The 6193-nt window shown below is 43.9% G+C and overlaps 1 long non-coding RNA gene across 1 annotated transcript in view; it reads left to right on the top strand.

Moving 5' to 3' along the window:
- Positions 1 to 3757, top strand: part of LOC119317006 — a 9023-nt gene extending 5266 nt beyond the window's left edge. The window contains exons 2-3 of the long non-coding RNA XR_005153452.1: positions 2458 to 2533; positions 3413 to 3757. This is a non-coding gene — a long non-coding RNA (uncharacterized LOC119317006). The remainder of the gene's footprint in view (positions 1 to 2457; positions 2534 to 3412) is intronic.
- Positions 3758 to 6193: the final 2436 nt, after the last annotated feature.

Here is a 6193-nt window from a genome sequence, read left to right as displayed (position 1 = left end):
TTCACTTTCTGCTACTGTGTCTTTCTTGGTGGTTCTCTCATTTGCCTGGAAGACGAAGAAACAAATTGCAATTTCCTGTTTGAGTGCAGAGGTTGAGTTGCGAGCTATGGCTCTTCTCACCGCAGGGATGACTTGGTTACGCTGGTTACTTGAGGATTTTGGTGTTACTGTTACTACACCTACTACACCCTTTTCATATATTATAGGTTCTATCAGTATTGCACGGGACCCTGTGAAGCATGAGCTTACCAAGCATATTGGTGTTGATGCTTTCTTTGTGCGCGATGGTGTGCAGGACCATGTTATTGCTCTTCAGTATGTGCCTTCCGAGTTGTAGCTAGCGGATTTCTTCACAAAGGTATAGACTAGAGCACAACATGGATTTTACCTCTCCAAACTCAGTGTTGTGGATCCACCATGAGTTCGGCGGGGGGTTGCATTCTGGCTTGTGGTCTCCCTTGTACATTTATATATGATGGCTTTTGTGATGGCTTTTGCCTCCTGATAATACTAAGTTGCATATTTCCTTACATATATATGGATAGAGGCACGACTCTGACACATTAGCCTCTTCCTCTAGTGGCGGAGCCAGGAATAAAGCAAACCCCGGGCCTAATTTTTTTTCTCGGCAACATGGAAAAACTTTGGCCTTAAAACTAACTCATACAATTTCGAAAAAAACCTGATGTGAAAGCATACAGAATAAAGTTTATTTTATCAATAAATCTACAATTTAAACTTGATTCTCAATAATCCAAGAAAATAGATAAAACCGGGACAGAAGTACAAATAGTAATATGGGAATACAAAAAAAGATACCAAGTCAATTGAATAGTTCGTCAGTGCATCCCATAACTTGATCGATTGTAGAAGAACCAACACCTTCAAGGCATTTTAAAATATATAATTTCATAAAAAATCATAAACATCAATTGAAACAATTATCATTGAAACAAATCAAAATACTTACCACTTTGACGTGATAAAAGCCCTTCGCGAGACCTATATGATTGAAAACGATATAGAATATCATCATCATCAATACTTGGAATTCAACTTCAAGACACCCTTGTTGCGGGCACCTGTGAGAAAATATCTCTTCATCTTCCATTTCTACAACATAAATGGAATTTCAAATACACCAATTTGAGTTCAACAATACGTCAGTTTGAGTTCAACAACACACAATACAATACTGAGATTGCAATCGGCTTTGCTTCTTCCTCCATGACTAAGTACACATTTTTTTCAATTAAATTTAGTTCAGTGCAGTTCATACACAGAGGTTACTATGTTAAATTGTAAAACACGGTACAAGTAGAAACTGCAAAGAATCAAAGAAATTTATCAAGGTTAGGCAGGGCAAGAGAAGAAAGGGACGGCGCGCCACAACGAACGGCGCACACAGGGGCAGCGCTGGGCCGCCGGGGAGGGACCAGGGTAGCAGGGGCTTGCCTAGAGAAGTGGACGGCGGTGGCCGGTGTATGCCGGACGGCGACGACGCCACGGCGACCGACGGACCAAGCAGGGAGGCGGGTAGGCGGTGGCTCGATCGCTGGAGACGGGCGAGTTAGGTCGTGCACTCATGTAGCCGGTTTGCGGTCATGGGCTAATGGCTGGTACGTGTGTGTAGTCCGTGCATGCGCTGCTGCCTGGATCGCTCACTTCGGGCCTCCTTTCACTGGCTGTACCCCGGGCCCAAAACAAATTCTATATACATCAAGCTGGGTGAAAATCCCAGGCCCTGGGTGCCCGGGGCCCAGCTCCGCCCCTATCTTCCTCCTACCTGTATAAGAATATACCTGTTACAGGATCCTTTTCTTATTCTGACCCATGCCTCCTACCACTGCCGCCTGTGTTGGCGCCTTGTTTGTCGTAGCTGCAAGAGCCTGCTGTTTTATTGCATGCCTTCTGCTGTATCTTTTACCCCAGTGCATGTCCTCAACATTACCCTCCCTGTGAAATAGCTCGTCCTCTAGCTGGAATTCTTGAAAATTGCTCCCTAAGCTCGGATTACATCCTCACAAGTGGGTTCATTTGTTGGGAGCACTTGCCAAGTCACGAGAATTTGCCACTTGTCGTGGCAAAGCGTGTAGCTTCAAAGATGCTGGTGTTGTAACTACTAGAGCATGGTTGATGCATGGGAGCACCGAAGTTGTCACTGGTTGCTCACCATCATAACACTTGAGGCCCACATGGAATACTATGGATTTGTGTCCCTTCCGGAAGCGAAAGCCTATAAGCAATATATCTGATCCCTTAAGCGATCTGAAGGGGCCATAGAATCGGGGTGTTAGCTTGAGTGGGTGTGCATTGCCAAGGTAGTTGTCGTTGGTGTTGTAAATGCAGCCATTCCCACTTGCCTACCTTGAACTCAAATGTTGTGATGATGTTCATCGTACCAATCCTTCATATGTTGTTGTGATGATGTTCATCATACCAATCCTTCATATGCAGGAGCGATGCATAGGACCTTGTCGGCATTGATGCACCTACAGCCTGATGTGGCAATACCGGCAATCACTTCAACAATGTAGGTAACTGCTGCGTGGAAACCTAGAAGAGTTGTTGGGATAGCAGAGGCACTAGACATCTTACTAAGGGGTGGGGAATTTGGCAACAGGCCATTGACGCATGATTGCTTCTCCGGGGTATTTACACGCTCATCAATGGGCAAGATTTCATTATGGATGGTCGTGAAACCCTCCTATAGTTGCTTGGTTATATAGCTTCTTGCAGTTCTGACTTCGCTTCCTGGTTCTGATACCAGATGTTGTAACCTGGATTGACTTTGGAGAGATTGTAGGGGTAGTTCATCGGAGGTTGTGTCCTGTGGCGATTGGTAGGTGCCGTGATTGGCGCAAGTCTTGGCAGCAAAGTTGAGGATTCAGGGAATTAGAAGTCAGGAAAGCGCTGAGATAGAGAGCTTTCTTATTTCCTGCCTCTGATTACGTAGGGACATCTATATACACAGTTTTGCTAAAAAAAGCACGAGCGCGCACACACACACACACACATATATATATATATAATAGTACTAGATTGCTAGCAATCTGAACTCAACTACAACTCCAATTCTGATACTACTAGCCTTTCCCTCATGTATCTATACAACTGTACATGCTGCAGCTTCGTACAGCAATTGACTCTGCCCCGCTCGTCCTACTCTGACTCTGCCGCCCATGTTGGCGCCATATTCTCCGACAACCTGCTATCTTGCCGCATGCCTTTTGCTGTATATTTTACCCTGGTGCTCCTTCAAAACAAATTGTTTGAGTGTAAGCTATGGGTGTAATATTAAGAGTAATACTTGTGTCTTTGGACTACTGACCTTGGCAGCATGGTTACTATTTCTTATCTCTTGAACACGCTGTACTTGGATTATGATGGTTTCCTTTTTCTCATGGCACAGGGAAGCAGAATGAGGCTTCACTCTCACAAAGACGAGGACAAGGTGTGTAGCGTTGCAATTGTTTGCTACAGTTGATGCAAAATTGACTGTCGTGTAACTGCAACCAACATGTGGTAGCTTGGTGTCAAGTTTATACTTTTTCTTAGTTAGCTCCTGATCATGCTGTCCGGATCCATGCTATCAATAATTATGGTTTATATTTAGACAATGTTTGGCTGTTGTCTATTGTGTGGTTTGCTGAAGTTGCAGGCTTGCAGCTCTGGCATCTGTTCAGTCTCTATGATATTTATGTTGTATACTATTACTCTGGAGTTCGGCAAAGTTGCAGCTTTAGTCATTCAACAATTGCATGTTTGTTTCGTTCTGAAATTTATGGTGTCATCCACTAGATGAATTGCATCATGGACATAGCTTTCAAGAATCGACTTGAGCCGGGATGGTTGGTCAAGGAAAACTGAATTGTTGGACTTTTGCATCCAACTGGCTTTTAAAAGCCATAATAAGCTAACCAAAGGGAGAAAATGAGAAGCAGAAGTTGCAAAAACTAAGCTTCCACGTAGTATAAATTTCAAAGGAGGCGAGCCCCCAACTTCAGCAATGCATTTTTAGCTGTCCCCTTGACGTTGCGTGGTATTTACCCACCTTTGCCACTAGCAATTCAAAAAACGATTCGTTCTATCCCCACCCAGTGATGTTCCTCCACGAGAGGAGGCCTTGTCCTCGCAAAAGAAAAAAAATGCTCAATCCCCTCGACTCGAGCGAATCCGGGGCCGCTGTCGGCACTGTTCCTCCACCGCCGCACGCCCAGCCATTGGCGCCGCCTACCGCGTCCGCCGCCCCGCTGCTACCTCCTTTCGCCTCTACTGCCCACCAGACCTCCTCCTTCCTCAAGTACATGCATGGACCATCGGACCAGCAAGGGCCGCTGCCCCTCCATCGATGTGTGCTCTGCCGCCGGTGCCGCCTCCAATTCATGTGAATTGATGTAAAATGGACTGCATAATGCATGTCAAATTCTTGAACCGTGGATGATTTTTTTCTTTGTTGGTAGTGACCCAATTCATGTGAATTGATGAACCGTGGATGGTTTTTGATATATTGGTACATATTGCTTGTCAAGTTGTTGTATATTGATGTAAACTGGACTGCATATTGTCGTATGTTGCTGTATAATGACTGGTTTGTTAATGAATACTTGTTGCATTTTGATGTACATTGAATGGTTGCTTGCGGCAGATTGCCATGTAATTGCTTGTTGGATCATATATATTGATAGCATGAACAATATTCATAGTAGGATCACTGCATTATGGTCAATTTGCATATAAGCATATTCACTCAGGCCTCTCAGCAAAATCTACAGTTTCACAGTCGTTTGAACCAAACAGCCTCCAGCTTCTCCACAACTGCTTTTTCACAACTGCTTCTCCACAACTGCTTTTTCACAACGGCTTTCAAGAATCTACAGCTCAACCAAACACAACCTGAGTATATAAGTATCGTGTTCGCTCCTTTGGCAGAGTTGAGGTTATTGAGGAGAATACAACAGTTCAACTATTGAAGGTGACCACATGATTTATGTCTGCACATAATATATAACTGATAAGTGAAGGATGATACACAAGTCGACACAGGACCTTTTTTTCCCACTCAGGTGATAAACCGTTAGATCATGCCCGGAGGGACAGGATGAACGTGCATGTGATGCCTAGCTCTTCCACCAAGAAATATTCAAAAACACCCTTGATATATTCTTAAGGACAATGCTAACGCCCACACGTGTGATGGGAGCGAAACCCGCCACACGCCCTACAACACACAGACTGCGCCATGTCACCGTATGCATGCATGCATTGGAAATCTTTTTGGATTTCCAGTTTTTAAAATGTTTTATCTCTTAAATAAAAAATCTGATTGAAGATCCTTTTTCACCATTAAATCCCTCGCAGTGAGATCTTCGAAACTTGATCTTATATCAATATGTTTCGACGACTTTTTTTGGGTTAAAAGTTGCCATGTCTATTGCACATGAATTGCCATGGTGTTTACACTAAAGTTGCCATGATATATTTTAGCTATTTTCTTCTACATTTAAAAGTACATTTTGACATATTATAAAATAGGGAATTAAGAAACTAGACTTGCCATGAACCATAAACTAAAGTTGCCATGATACATGCACTTCAAATTACCATGGTTCATACAAAAAATAATTTTCATGGTCAAAGTACTAGAATTGCCATCATCAAAATACTAAAATTGCCACATGGCAACTTTAGTTTAAGCATTATGGCAGCTACAGTGTAAACGTCATGGCAACTTTTGGGGAAAAATTCATCGAAACATATCAACATGGGTCTAGTTTTGAAGATCTCGTCGAGACGGATTTAGTGGTGAAAATGGATTTTTAATTGAAATTTTTAATTAGGAGATAAAACATGTTGTTGTGATGCACGCGTCGCCACGGTGCAGTTGCGTGCGACACGATGGAGTTACGCGTTGCAAAAACTACCATCCGAGCGTGCCGATATTCTAGGTCGTCCGGCTTCCCAGTTAATTCCTGCGGCCATTATAACCTTAGGGCGTGTTTGGTTCCTTGGCTTGAATCTGCGTCGCACCCGCCATGCAAGTTTCTCCATGTTTGGTAGGCTGGACGTCTCACTAGGCCAGACCCGACTGATGCAAAATCGGGCTCTCAGCCAGGCGGAGCGGAAATGCAGGGATCGACCGTTTCCGCAAGCCAGGCCCGTGCCTGCACCCACGAATGCAAAGTCGTCATAT

This window comes from Triticum dicoccoides, chromosome 6A (assembly GCF_002162155.2).
Source record: "Triticum dicoccoides isolate Atlit2015 ecotype Zavitan chromosome 6A, WEW_v2.0, whole genome shotgun sequence".
In the NCBI taxonomy this organism is placed as follows: Eukaryota; Viridiplantae; Streptophyta; class Magnoliopsida; order Poales; family Poaceae; genus Triticum; species Triticum dicoccoides.
This window is presented reverse-complemented; position numbering and strand designations above follow the sequence as displayed.